A 14,929-nucleotide genomic window follows, 5' to 3' on the forward strand; every position below is an offset into this window, starting at 1 on the left:
GATTATTTCAAATTAATACACAATCTCTCATTTGTACAACAGCAGGCAAGGTACACCTCTCCTCTCTACCTTTTTAGTATGTATTAAAACCGTTTTATCTATAAAATGTCCAAAGTGACTAATAGCATCTGAAACCTGAAAAACAGGGCAACAGTAATAATCATATCAAAGTGGCAAACAGCAGATAAAATCCAGAAGCAGGCAGTCAAGAGCTAAAACATTATAGATATTTAAGATAGGCCAGCAAAAGTTTAAATTTTCATGGGGCAGCCTCAAAATATAAAACCAAGAGGATTACAACAACTTCAGAACAGAAAGGTCAACTAAGTGAGAAGAATTGCGAGTTTTGCACCGGTGGAGTGCCCAGTAATCACCACTATCACCTAACCTGTTGAAAATATGAACATCCTTCCCTCTCTCTCTCATTCCTATCAGGGATGGAGAGATCATAGCCCTGCAAATGTTGCTGGCTACAACTCCCATCATCATGGACCATTGGCCATGCTGACTGATGGGAGTTGGAGTCAAGCAATATCTAGAGTGCCACAGGTTCTTCATCCTGTCTCTATAGTTCATAATGAATTTCACCCAGGAACCATCTGAAATGCTTCTATTTGATTTATTCATATTGAAGTCCAGTACACCCTCCTTTTGGCTAGTAGAATGTCACAGTAGTGCTGAGTTTATTATTAGTCATTCCATGGCTCCAGGAAGCAGCCCTTGATAGGAAAGCTCAGCAAATAATGGATGGCACATAGCACATATTTGTATAAACACTGCTGATCACTCTTCACTCACAAATGGAAGAACAGAGGTGGGAGCCAAGTGTGGGTAAATAATGATACCAAATGAGAGTCAACACATTTAAAACACAAGGAAGGTCATGGTAAACCACAGTTATGTGGGAGCACAGCAGATAAGAAACCGAGCAAGTGATTATGAAATATCTGTATCAAAATAGCAGCTAGAGAACAAGCAATATTGTAAGACTAATGCGTTTCCCACTAAAATGACAAGTTCATGTTTATATAAATGCTGCTGTATAGATGGGCTTTAGGTAAAGCTGAAATGGAAATTCTCAAATGTTCAATATTTGGGAATTTTCAGATTTTGGCCTGAACATATTCATATGGGAAACCTTCAAAATCACATTTTGAATGTGACAGGTTTAATTCAAAGTGTGAATGTTTTAGATTTCTTGGCGTCCCTCGAGTGCTTCAATCTTGGCAGGCAACCATTGTGAAATCTCACAAGCTGTCAGCTGTCAAATATTAATTACTATAGCATGTTGTCTACCCTATGCTGTATGACAAAAAATGCACATACCATGACGTAACTATCAAATACTTTGCAGTATTAAATGCCTTTGCATGCCAGCCACCATATATAGCACACCACTGCTTTTCAAAGTGTCTTCAGATCCCATAAACATCCCTAGAGATGACTACAGCTTCTAGAAAGATGAAGACATTTGTTTAAAACAGTGGGGTGCAGAAATAGAAACCTGTTGGGCTACAAGCAGAAATGAAGTGGCATAAAAAGGAAAAATGGGGAGAATTCAGGAAACTTTCACTTACACATACCTTTTAATACACTAAAATTCAAACTTCAGAAAAAATTCTATGCAGCACTAGACCTCTTGTTGAGATCTAGATGGTAATTCCCCCCCACCCCAATATTATAGAGTAAGCCCTCAGGGCTAAATTAGGTGTGTAAATTCATGTCAATAGAAGCCAAGAGGACATCTGGGGGAGTGGTAGGAAACTGTTTCTCATTGTGAAGCTCTTTGAAGATTCAAGGGTCAGCAAACTTTTTCAGCAGGGGGCCGGTCCACTGTCCTTCAGACCTTGGGGGGGGGGGGCAGAATATATTTTTTTTTTTTTTGGGGGGGGGGAAATGAACGAATTCCTATGCCCCACAAATAACCCAGAGATGCATTTTAAATAAAATGACACATTCTACTCATGTAAAAACATGCTGATTCCCGGACCATCTGCGGGCTGGATTGAGAAGGCAATTGGGCCGCATCTGGCCTTAGTTTGCCTACCCATGAAAGGGTCCCAACCAGCACCAGTAGAGGCCTCGCTTGAAATGACAATAGGAGCTTCAGAGAGGAGATTTTCGTTGAGGCCATGGCAGGGAGAGAAAGAGTTAAACTTAATTGTGAGTCAACAAGGTTTGGATGTTGCTATTAGGTACACACTACACTATTTCCCCCTCCCCCACCTAGAAATGCACCTGTCAGTTTAATTTTTGGGGTCTGCCTTGGTAAGGTTTAGGCATTCATGGCACCCCAAACATGCACATTTATTTAGACACACACACATACAAACATATGTATCCTGTGCATTGTACACAATAATATGCACGGTAAGAAAGGCATGCAAATAATATTCAGTCAGGATGATAATCATGGGGAGGGGTCTTTGCTGCCTGCCCCCGACACCTGCTGTGGTCTTTATACCTTACAAGTATACCATGTACTCTGAAGGTGAAGAGGGGCCCAGTTGAACCAGTAGGCTGTTTCCTTGTGCTATAGACATTTTGCACATTTCCGGATTGAACATCACAACTCAGCTCAAACATCTATTGTGGTTATACTTGCTCAGCATTTCAAATAATCTGCTGGATTATCTATACCACTTCCCTTTACACAAACACAACCCCATCCTTGTCCACATTACATATTGGACGTTAAATTCTTTCCCTGCGAGACTAACTTTTCTTTTTGTTCTGCCTGAATTCTTGTCCTCTGAAGTCTCAGATTTAAAAAGAGGAGAGTTCATATGGTATAATGCAGCTTCAAAAAGAAATCACAGTCTGTTTCTCCATTATAAGCAGGATTAAGAACCGCAGAAAATGAGCTAGTCCACTGCGTTTACTCCTGATCTTCCAACTGCCTAGCTGAGAAACAAGACCATTGTCATCTTTTCATCCTCAGTTTTAAGTCTACAAAAGTCTTTAGCATAAGTAATATGTATTAAAGTGTCAATAAACTGTCTGCAGTATTTGAGGCCTAGTTAGCATTTTTATTGAGCTCCTTGTGTTAGCATTTTCTGAAATTGACTTTTATTAATTACCAATTTAAATCCATAACTCGGATAGCACAGGTCACTAGTAAGTGGGTCATTTCAACGTTAGATGTTTTTACCAAGAGCAGTGCTTAAACTTCAGCAGATTTTGCTGGTAGCAATTAAAATAAGCATGTACCATAGCCTATTTATCATGGCAACTAGACAAGTTTAAGACATTTACATGGTGCTCTTGATGAAAGGTAGCCTTCTACCCTATGGCTGTTGTTCAATAACATGCTCATTTCCCATAATCGAGCCTAATTAAGGGAAACTGGTTATTTACCTGTCAGTAAAGAGGGGGAAAATAATTTTGAGTGTAAAATGCAGCCTGGGGAGATATAATTGCTAAATTCTTGACTGGCCTCCGTGGGAGATTTGGTGTGGAAATTATTGATATTGTTCAATTATGCTAGTGCCACACAGTGTTGGATTCCATTGTAAAGGGTTGTCAGCATTTCTTCTTCAAAGCTTAGCAGCAAGTTGTATTTATAAGGCTGCAAGAGAAAACTTCACCCTCCTCTAAGAAAACAAAAAAAGTCAATATAGAAGGAAATGTTTGGAAGCTTATTGGAAAAGAAGAAGGACAGTTTTAGTCTAAATGTCTATGTTTTATTCCCATCCCATTTCATTCTTTCCCCGCCATCTAAAAAGTCTCCAAAATGACATTCAATACTCAAATCTTGAAATATGAAAACTCATTTATATACTACCTTTTGGCCCTAAAAATGGCCCAGTGTGCTTTACGGCATTAAAAACTGACAGTCTAAGCAAATAAATGACAGTGCGAGCCTATATATCTCCACACGGAAGTCCCATTGAGTTTAATGGGGCTTACGTCCAGGTAATGGAGTATGGAATGCTGTTTAAGACTCCAGGCCTATTCTCATTTACCTGGTAGTAAGCCTCATTGAACACAAGGAGACTTACTTCTGAGTAGACATGCACAGGAGTTTAGTGTTACTCTGTTTTAAAAAATGAAAATGAAAGCAAACCTATAAGAAATAAACAAAGCCATTGTAATCCACAGGCAATGATTCCTCCCCCCCTCCCTTTATCAAATTGGTAATGGAAGCTGATAAAGCCATGAGAGCCATGAGGCCATCTTGGTTGTGAATCCTGGGAGGGTTGAATGACTCCAGCTACAAAAGCTGAGGCTGCTGAACAGACTCTTGGGGTATTGTTTAGGGGCTTTTGTTGCTGTTGTTAATATTATTTGTTATTTATATTTATATTATTTGTTATTTGTATCTTTATTTTTAGATCTCTCACACACATCCAGAAAAGAAAAAGACCGCATTGGCTTAGGGACAGGGGTGGAGACAAAATCTGTTCAGTTGGCATTTCTTCCTTAGCATAGAGAGGTTCTAAATATTTAAAGAAATTGATAGGAACCTATCTAATTTGCACTTCCCAAAGCAATATGCAAATAGAAATGTAGCAATCCTTCAAAAAGTGCACTTCTTTAAATTTTGAAATACAGTTCTCCTGCCTAAAAGAATTTTTGCAAAAAAGCATATATTAGGGGCATAAAATACACATTAAAATGTTTCATGCTAATGAAGTTTCCTCCACACCTTCCTTATAAGTTGATACGTAAATTAATTTAAGATGGGAAGCATGAAACTGCAAAAAAATTGACAGATTTATTGATTCCCTACTTAGCCATACTTTCTAGAGATTTTTAAAGGCCAAATCTTCCATCATCCCCATTCCTTTTCATTGTGTCATATATTCTACAAATGGTCGAACAGACTGTGGAATATATCCAAGATGTTTGCAGGTCATCATTGCTTGTTTGTTTTTAAAGAGAAGAAAATTTCACAAGAATCTCAATAGCAGTGTCCTCCACTTGGTATCCTCCTGGTGTTTTTGATCACAGCTCACAACCTCTCTAAACCATTGGCCATTCTGGCTGGGGCTGGTGGCAATTTGAAGCCAAAATCATCTGAAGGGCACCAGGTTGGGAAAAGATGCCCTGTGAGGTAAAATTTGTCCAATATTTTTTTTTGCCCTGCTTTCTATATTTGCATTACAAGACACACACACGCCCACCCCCCCAAAGAAAGGAATATGAGACCACCCCTCCTCCCACAAAGCAAACACTCCCAACAAATTACATGGTGGGGTTTTTTTTATGAAGGTGGGTGGTGAGGAAGCAAAGCTTTATGATAGTAAATACTGTACACAGGTTTTTATGCTTCCTGTATAAAATGTACTATAGAAATGTAAAGTACTTATTATCTTGTTTATTGTATTTTGACTTGTGGGATAAACCTCTAACTGATTGTCTTGAGAAGAGGTATAATCTGTTACACTCGGCTAACAGTACTATTTCCTTCTTTCTTATCTTGTATTTGGTCTGTTCAGACATGTTTGTTCTTCTTGCTGATCTTTTAAAATGTGTTTAGCAAAGTAAATGATGGATGGATTCTATTAATGTTCTTTAAGTTCACGTGAAGTTTGCGGCACACTTTTTCTTTCTGCGTGCCTTAACGTTGGGTTGTGCGTTTTCAGTTTTCTCAATAGCGATAAACAGAAGTTGGCCAACCGCTTTCTTGGGTGGAGATGCACTCTCCCTGAGGGAGCAGGCACACAGCTTTTTTTTGGGGGGGGGAGGCTTCTGGATTCAAGTAGTCCCAGGTGGCCAGAAGACCCTTTACCAGCTACACCTGGTATAGTAGTTATGACCCTTCCTGCAGTAGGAGAGCTTGAGCACAGTAGTGAATTCAAGACTGCAATACTGCAATGCATTCTATCTGGGGCTTCCCTTTCACTTGATCTGCAAGCTGCACTTAATGCAGAATGCTGCAGGACAATCGCTGACAGAAGTGAGGCTGTGGCCTTCATCTAGACTTCCTTTTGTTATTGTTTTTAATTAAAGATTTTCTGGAGTTCCACACTTTCTAGGCACAGGTCTGGGCTTTCCCAGCGGGTTTTATTTTGTCCCAGTGCTTTCTCCATGAAAAACTGCATTCTACTGCTAAATCAGAGCAAACAGCAATCTGCGGAAAATGTGACTGTCATTTGCTTCAATTCAGCAGCAAAACACATATTTTCCTGGCAAAAGAACCCAAAAAAAGTGGGGGGAAATGCTCAGACATGGAGCTTTGAATCAAATCAAATCAAATCAAATACCTTTGTTGGCATCACAGTATAAAACATTTCAGGTCACTGGGATAATTAAAAGGACAAGGGTGAAGCTGTTGAGAGTCATAAGATCCCACTGTGATCGTGTGCACTTAGATATTCTGCTACGCCCTGTCTGTTCCCCGAAAAGGATGCTTTGTTGGGAACCCTTTCGGGTAAAATTGTGGCTAAGAAGGAAGCTACTAAAGCAGTGATATCTTTCTCCCCATCTGCCAGGAGAAACCTCATTGACTTCTTCTCAGAGTTATAGGCCGGAGGTCCAACATTTTGACATGGAGCTTTCAAACCTGTGCCTACAAATGTAGCGCAAAATGAATTCCTGTTTGCATATTCAACTTCTCCCCAAAGATCTGAACTGGTTGCCCATTTGCTACTGGACCAAGTTCAAGGTGTTAATTGTCAGGGAACTGCCATCATGGCCGGAGGGAGAGAGCAGGCTCCGGAGGGGTCTCAGAGAGTGTCCCGGGATGGGGAGAGGCAGCCCATCTTCTGGGGAAGAGAATCAGCGTAGCACCAGTGGAGAAGGGGGGCAGATGGGGGAATCGGCGAGGCAGTCCCATGACTCCTTGCCAGGGACCAGCGGGGAGAGTAAGGGTCCTCCGCTGCCTGTGTCCTCCTTGCGCAGAAGGCTTTCGCACAGAGAGAGTAGGAGGAGACTAGGCGTCAAAGAGCTTCTTTGCTGGAAGAAGTTCAAGAAACGCCCACTGACGGATTCTGCCAGCGATTGAGACAGCCCCGGGTGAGTGGCTGTCCGGACAGAAAAGGTTCACTCAGGCAATCCAGCCAGGTGTTGCACCGGTTTACGCACGAGCAACCCCTAGAACCATTACATTAATGTTAGTAAAATCCCGAACAGCCTGAGACCATTTTACTTGTAGGAACACCTTTTGTTCCACTTAAGCCCACTTGGTCGCTTCAGTCTGCAAAACTGGCATGGTTAGAGATCCCACAAAAATACCCATTCCACACTTGTAGGAATTCAATCTTTTAGTGTTGCAGCACCTACATTTTGGAATTCCACTGTATTCCTTTTGGCCCCTGCTTAAAACATTTTGCTTGGAAACATTTTTCTTAATATAGACCTGATACATCTCAATTATCTATTCATATACGGAGTATATATCTTGGTAGACCATGAGTAGACAGCTGTGGACACCCTATAACATTCCAGACTACAGAAAATATTTCTCAACTGAGGAAGAAACAATCAGAGGAGAAAGCTTAATATATGAGTGCTCTGTGCATATTTCACTCTTAATCTGAAAATGATCAACTTTATCGTCTTGTTCACAGGAAGACAATCACAAACATTTGCCAATATTGCTGAAATATCAACTGAATGGTTTTGCTACAAAATCGTTCTTATTTAACAAAGCTACCGCCTCTTCCTTCAGCATGGCAGATATAATCTCATTGTTACGTGTAGGATCACCTTACACTGAATACCGGTTCAATCTGTTACTGTTACAGTAGAAATGAAATACTCATTTTGCACTTGTAACAAATTGAAACATTCATACAATAGTTGCACTCTTTCCAAAATCCTTTGCCGAGGCCATTGCAAAATAGCTGCAGCCATGCGTTTGACAGGCCTTCCTTGGCTTGCATCAGCTACAGCAGGCACAGCAGAGAGGTACAGTGGCACCTCGGGTTACATACGCTTCAGGTTACAGACTCCGCTAACCCAGAAATAGTACCTCAGGTTAAGAACTTTGCTTCAGGATGAGAACAGAAATTGTGCTCTGGCGGCGTGGCGGCAGCAGGAGGCCCCATTAGCTAAAGTGGTGCTTCAGGTTAAGAACAGTTTCAGGTTAAGAACGGACCTCCGGAACGAATTAAGTACTTAACCCGAGGTACCACTGTAATGGGAGAATAGTGAGTGGTACCAAAGTAAAAATTTCCTCCTCCTGCCCATGAGATGGAATAAATGGCTGCTGACCTCTATAGCCTCTGATGCAATAAATACCTCCCAGGACTGAAAGAGGCAGGGCTTATGAAAATCCAATCAGCCACTTATGAAAGCTTTTGCTAATTTGCTTTTCCATTATTCATTCTAATTTAGGGAAATTTGAATATACAGGTATACCAGAAGGAAGAGGATTTATGCTTGACATCTCTTTCAGGTGGCTGCCGAGGAACTTGGGAAGTCCGACAATTCAGGATTAGGCCAGCAGATAGAAAGGAGATTTGCAATCTTACCAAAAGGCTAAGGAATCTACTAATGATATAGAACAGTCTATCATCACCGATATCCCAAAATGGAGACGGGCAATTTCTAAATTTAAAACTGGTCACCACAGATGTGTGTTTATGGTGTCTGCTGCACCTGGGTAAAAAAGATATGTCAGTATCTTTTCAGTAATAAGCCCTACTTTAAGTTTGTTGCATGAGGACAATGATTAAAATTTATTAGAGAATTTGTTGGCAACAATAAAAAACATTTGTTTCATTACATATTTTCAAAACAAAGAAACAAACAAAAAAACAAGCAATATACAGTTTTTTGCCCACCACCAGATGGGACTTATTTGCATGCACATAGATTTAAAACATTGCTCATAGATTTAAAACATTGCTTGCTCACACTTCAATATGTGTGTGTGTTTGTGTGACCTCCTCAATTTCTATGTAAATTCAGTAATGCAAAGTACACCAGGGTAGATTGGCAACTCATCTCTCTCATATGTTTATCCAAAGCATAAATGCCATTTATGCCAACTTCCTTTTAACTTCTACAATGTTTGTTACACATAATTTCTCCTATAGAATAGGTTGCTGTCCAGACATTCCCTTCCCTTGTGTAGGGATGAGTTGTATCAGAGCACTACAGGATTAGCAAGGACTGTATAGTTTGAGGGCTCTTTGAATCTTGCTCTGGTAAATCCTCAAATGTCAAGATTAAAGGGCAGAATTTCAGAAGGTAGAACTGCATGATTCCAAGCTCGTCCCTTGAAATTATACCTCCACCTGCTTCCTATCCCGCCCCCCACCTCACAAACCTGAGTTATGGGCATCTATCATGTTGGTGGTTCCAGAAAAAATTCTCCTAATCCTGCACTTCACACGCCCCAACCATCAGATCCCTTTCCTGGCTTGTGGCCCCAGAGCCCTGTTCCGCTCTAGAGAAATAACTTGATGCTCCCCACTCCACCAACAATTTTGCATGCGTCTCTGGCCAGCCATTTCCCCCATCTGCTGTCTCAGCAGCCAAAATATATTTTCTGGCAATTAAACTAATATTTACTGGCTTCACAAAGACTTGAATTCTACCTGGCTTTCTTCTGTTGGGTTTTTAATGGATGCTCTGGTTTGTTCAGAACTGCAGGCAGCAACCACTTGCAAAGACCAGCCCACCATCTTTCAGTGCATAGAGGAGGGAGGCTCGTGTGGACCGCCATGATGTTGTTTCCTGTCGAGCTACAGATGTATTGCTTTAGCTGGAACCACTGAATTTCTTCAAGACTGACTACTGTCATCTCTGCTTCAAGGATATATATCTGCTGCATATTGCAAGCATGCTGTCCTTTTGTTGCTGTTACTTTTGTCTGGAATAAACCACAGCACAAATCATTCTACCATAGCAGTATAAATCAGCCTCTCATGGTCAACAAGCCTAAGAGACTGAATTTCAACCAGAGAGGAGGGGTGGGGGGGGGAGGAGAGAGAGAGAGAGAGAGAAAGCTTACTTCCCAGAGAGCAAGTTGTTGGCATTTATCTTAAAGGATTGTCCATTCCAAGTAGCTAAGATTAATTTTATCTTACGTAGCATAAGCTAGGAATGGGAACACTGTCTCCTCCAAATAAACTGCAAGTTTTGTAGAGGATAGAAAATCCAGGCCAAATACAAGCTATAAAGAAATAGAGAAATAATACCTATGAAGTTTACGTGAACTTGCCTTCTCGAGTCAATCACCGATAACGTTATCCCCCCCCCCCGGGATTATGGCAGGGGAGGAAACGGTAAGCTCATTTCCGCGCACGCCACCATCCCAATTACCCTCCTCCTTGGAGATACCCTGCTGCCTAGTGGGAAGGCAAGGGGAGGGGCACGGTGGCAGGGTGGTACCCGCTCAGTGGCAAGAGCACCAGATTGGCTCCGCTGGTGTGTTTCCTCCCTGACAACCTCCCTGCTGCCTCATGCTTCCCCCTCTCATCAAGAAGCAGTGACTCAGCATCCGAGAGGTCAAGTAAGAGCTGCCACCCTGACCCTACTCCACAATCTGCTACTGGTTTTAAGAGTATGGGACGCGAGCCAAGAAATCATTTGGTTTGAATTTTACTGCAGCCGTGAAGGCCCTGCTGCTCTCTCTCAGCCACCCATCTGATGCATAAGGGTAATAATACTATCAGACCTTACAGAGTTGTAAGGTTTAATGGGCTAATGCCAGTGGAATGCTTTAAATACAGGAAAAAGTTAGTGGGAATACATTGCTGTAGGAAGTTAGGTGTATGCTCAAAAGATGGGGTTAATGGGACCAGAAGCCATGGTGTTTCTCACCATTCCAGATAGTGGAAACAGTATTCAGATCAGCCCTGTATGAGCAGTCAGGGCACAATTCCAATTCCTTACTTCCACACGTAAAAAGTAGCTTTTCATATCCCACTGATTTATCAGCTAAAACGATGGTTTGGTACCATTTTCTTTATGAAATGGTCACATTCAGACACTGGGTGGTTTCTGTAAGGTGCTTCTTTTCCCCACAACTATTTTTTTAAAAAAATAAATATGCCATTCTGTAACTGTTAAGTACCATGATTTAAATCACACATTTACAAGTTGTTCCAGTATTACCGAAAGACATTATTGAATTAACATATTTTACTCTGAAAATTCACTAGGGATTTATGTAAAATACATTTGCATTTCGTACTTGAGTGCTTCCCAGTCAAAGTATTTCTTTTATTTCATATCTGAAATATAGTTTGCCCAGCTCCGATGTTGACCCATTTTAAATATGGTCATTCTTGAGGTATCTTAATTGGAAAATCAGACTTTTACAAACGTTTTGTTTTTAACCTTATAGTATAATACCTTTGGCTCCAATCTGGAGAATTTTAATCTTTCTTAATTTCCATTTAAATCAATGGGGCAAAAGTTTGTTGCAGTTATGGCTGAAATGAAAAGGTTTGTGCATTTTATAAACGGTTTGGTCCCCTGAGAAAAGCACCTCTTTCGGATAATTTGGAGGGAGAGTTCCTAAGGATATAGAAGTATTCCAACAAGCATTCTGTGGGGACAGGCTTTGATTTGAACAGGTATGAGGAGGCCAGGTCCCTGCTTTGCCAAGACGACTGGGCTATCACTTCCTGCTTTGCTGCACTGTGCTACAACTGTGACAGCCAAGGTGGAAATGAAACAACCACAGGGAGGGGGCATTGGTCTGGTTGCCTTAGCAACAGGGGTATTTCTCTCTCTCTTCCTCCATTCATTTTAAGTGAATGTAATGCAATAGGCCCCATTTGCCCTCTGTGACACTGGCAATGTGGGGCTGAAATGGCATCCAGAGAGAACTAATTACCTGTGTGCTGATTCTTGCAAAGCTAAAACAGCTGCATCCATGCAGAAGAGGGAGGTATCAGGGGAACGTCAAAGTTTGCAGAAATACAGACAATCACCCCTCCCTTTCAAGAAGGGAGTACAGTCAAAACTCGCGTTAGAGATGCTTCATGTTGCGTTTTTTCGGGTTAACGGACGCGCCAAAACCCGGAAGTACCAGAACGGGTTACTTCCAGGTTTCGGTGGTCGTGCATGCACAGAAGCACTAAATCGTGCTTTGTACATGTGTAGAAGCACTGAATTGCAACCTGCGCATGCGCAGATGTGGCACTGCGGGTTGCGAATGCTGGGGGTTGCGAACGTGCCTCCCGCATGGATCACGTTCGCAACCTGAGCGTCCACTTTACCCTATATCAGTCAGATGAGGACTGAGTGCATGCAGACGATGGAATGCATGGGTGTCTGGCTGAAACCCTGAACAGCAGCACTCCTCACTGCCAACATTTTAGTTCAGGGGTCAGCAAACTTTTTCAGCCATGGGCTGGTCCACCATCCCTCAGACTATGTGGTGGGCCAAACTATATTTGGAGGGAGAGAGGAATGAACCAATTCCTATGCCCCACAAATAACCCAGAGATGCATTTTAAATAAAAGGACACATTCTACTCATGTAAAAACACGCTGATTTCCAGACTATCCACAGGCTGGATTGAAAAGGCGATTGGGCCGCATCCGGCTCCTGGGCGTTAGATTGCCTAGCTCTGTTTTGGTTGAAGCTCTCACATGATCACAGGACCATGAGCCCTGCCACAAACAGGAAGGTGAAGGGGATATACTTAAGGAAGCATCATGGGAAGGCAGATATTGAAGGAATCAATATCTGAGTGACAGAGCAAGGCTTTGGCTGTAGCTAGGAAGAGGGCAATTTGGACTCCATTTAAGGCAGCAAAGTAGCTTGTGCAGCTTTAAAAAAGTGCAGCTTTTTAGAATGGCTTAAGCAATAACAGATCAGGGGGAACGGGGCAATGAACAATGCAGTTGTTCTCAAAGAGATTTTGGTCCCCTCAAATGGTGGATGTGTAATACAAGGTTTGACATAAATTGATCCACTGATATCAATAGCAGTTAAACATTATGTCATTTCTCCAGATTGTCACAGAGATCTGTGTCCCCATTTTGTGCTACAAGTGGGCTAGAGTTATCCCCTGATAAAAGCTTCTGGTTGCCTCTAGGAACTGCCTAGCTTATAGATTGTCTTCAAGCTACCTAGGGGTGATGCACCAGTTATTTCTTGCTACAGTAGCCTATGGCTAAAATGTAATAAGGACATATTGTCACTGCTGCGAATTTTCACCTAAGGTGAAAGTCAAGAAGAATTTGCAATGGCTTCTCTGGGGAAACCACCTATATAGGGATTTTGAGGAAAGTCCAAAGAGTCTTGATAAGAATTGCAAAAAAAAAAAAAAAAAAAATTCTCAGAGAGGCCATTGCCATCTGTACTGTGGGTCAAACTCTGTGACTCTCTTACACACATACACACACGCACACACACACACAGAGAAAGACAGACAGAGAGAGAGAGAGAGAGAGAGAGAGAGAGAGAGAGAGTTTTCTGTGAGCAGGACCTGCCCCAGTCATTTCAGCACCAACTTAATCTTCATCTGATACGAACACAAAGGTCTGATCCATGCCAAGATGTGCGCAAGCTTTCAAAAAGTACTGCAGTAGAGGCAACTTAACTACCTGTGACACATGTGCACGACAAAAACGTACAAAATCTTGGAGCTTATGTAGCAGACTGAAAGAGGGCTAATAATGAAGGGTAAGAGGATGAATTACATAAAGGTAACAGGTAGTATTAATATCAGGGAAGGCTTCCTGACAATTATATCTATTAGCTTTTACTATAATCTCCTTAGGGAAAGTAATGAAGGCTCGTTAGCTCACATCTTCAAGAATATCCTGGACACTACACAGGAAGATATGGCACGGGAAGAAAACATGATGGATGAGAGATAAAAAAAGCTGTTGGTCCACTTAAGCCACTTCTACCCACTTCATGCTCTAAGCACATGGATTCTGCACTAAAATCCTGCAGCCAAAAAATCAAGGCATTGTAAAAAGCGTAAGTTAAGTTCACTAAGCTATTTGACTATATATTTGTCCGGGGGGGGGGGGGACCTAGTCACAAAATGAATTTCTTTTGACACAATTCATTATATACAGTCGCAGCCATTCTGAATGCTCACATAGGTTGCAGATCACTTCTAGGAAGCAGTTGCCCAGGTAGGAAACATGAGAGCAGCAAAATAACCAGATTGTACAATGGTGGTGGGATAAAATCAAGCCAAGTCTTTATTGACAGCAGCAGGCAGGGTAAGGGTTGGCATGGCATTAGGGCCAGGTTCAGTTCATCATTTCAGAAGTCCCAAGTGGATCCATTGGGTTTGAATTGCCCCAAACCTGTTTCATGGGAGTTGGCCAGTGCTGAACCTTGCTGTGGTTCAAGCCAAGCAAGCAAGTTGTCACTGGGTGACCAGGGTGCAGATTCCAACCAGACAGATACCCCAACCCAAGCTTGGAGGTGTCATGGTCAAAATTGCCCTCTGACGAGGGGCCCCCTATACTATGTTGATCCTTCCCAATGCCATGACGCCCTCATACAATGTTCTTCACCTAACAAAGCAAGTCCATAATTTCACTGAGGGAATGGGTTAGGGTTAGGGTCTAACCTGAGGGTGGGTGGAAAGCTTTCAAGTCCAAGTGACCCTAAGCTGCAGGGGAAGTTTCCCCCCTCTCCTTTGCAAGGGCTTATGAGACAGCTTTCTCCCATGAGCCCATCACACAGGCAAGACACTGGGCAAAACTTTGCCCAGTATTTTACTGCAACCTGTGGGCCACAGCACTGCTGGGCAAAGGTATCTTGCACTTACTGGGCATGGAATGAGGCCTCTAAGCAAATTATACAATTGTGATGGAGGCTGAAGTTGGCTTGGAAGGTGATGTTATAAATAAGATTAAAAAATACATCACACAATCAAATGTTGGGTACCATATCCATAGGGAATGAAATATCAACATCTCCATACAGGGTTGGTGGAGAAATTAAATTAAGTTTGCACATTCAGAAGGGTGTATTAGGAGAAATTCACTCTATAAAGTTGTTGGCTTTTCATGTGGATTTTTTATTTAAAGTGCAATGTGTTGTGAA

General features: G+C 41.9%; 1 long non-coding RNA gene across 1 annotated transcript in view; it reads left to right on the forward strand.

The window, feature by feature from the left end:
• The window catches only part of LOC307214353, a 140,434-nt gene that overhangs the window by 100,810 nt on the left and 24,695 nt on the right, over window positions 1–14,929 (forward strand). Inside the window, exon 4 of the long non-coding RNA XR_013837963.1 lies at window positions 13,638–13,843. This is a non-coding gene — a long non-coding RNA (uncharacterized lncRNA). The remainder of the gene's footprint in view (window positions 1–13,637; window positions 13,844–14,929) is intronic.

This window comes from Podarcis cretensis (genome assembly GCF_951804945.1).
Source record: "Podarcis cretensis genome assembly, chromosome: 4".
NCBI classification, from domain to species: Eukaryota; Metazoa; Chordata; class Lepidosauria; order Squamata; family Lacertidae; genus Podarcis; species Podarcis cretensis.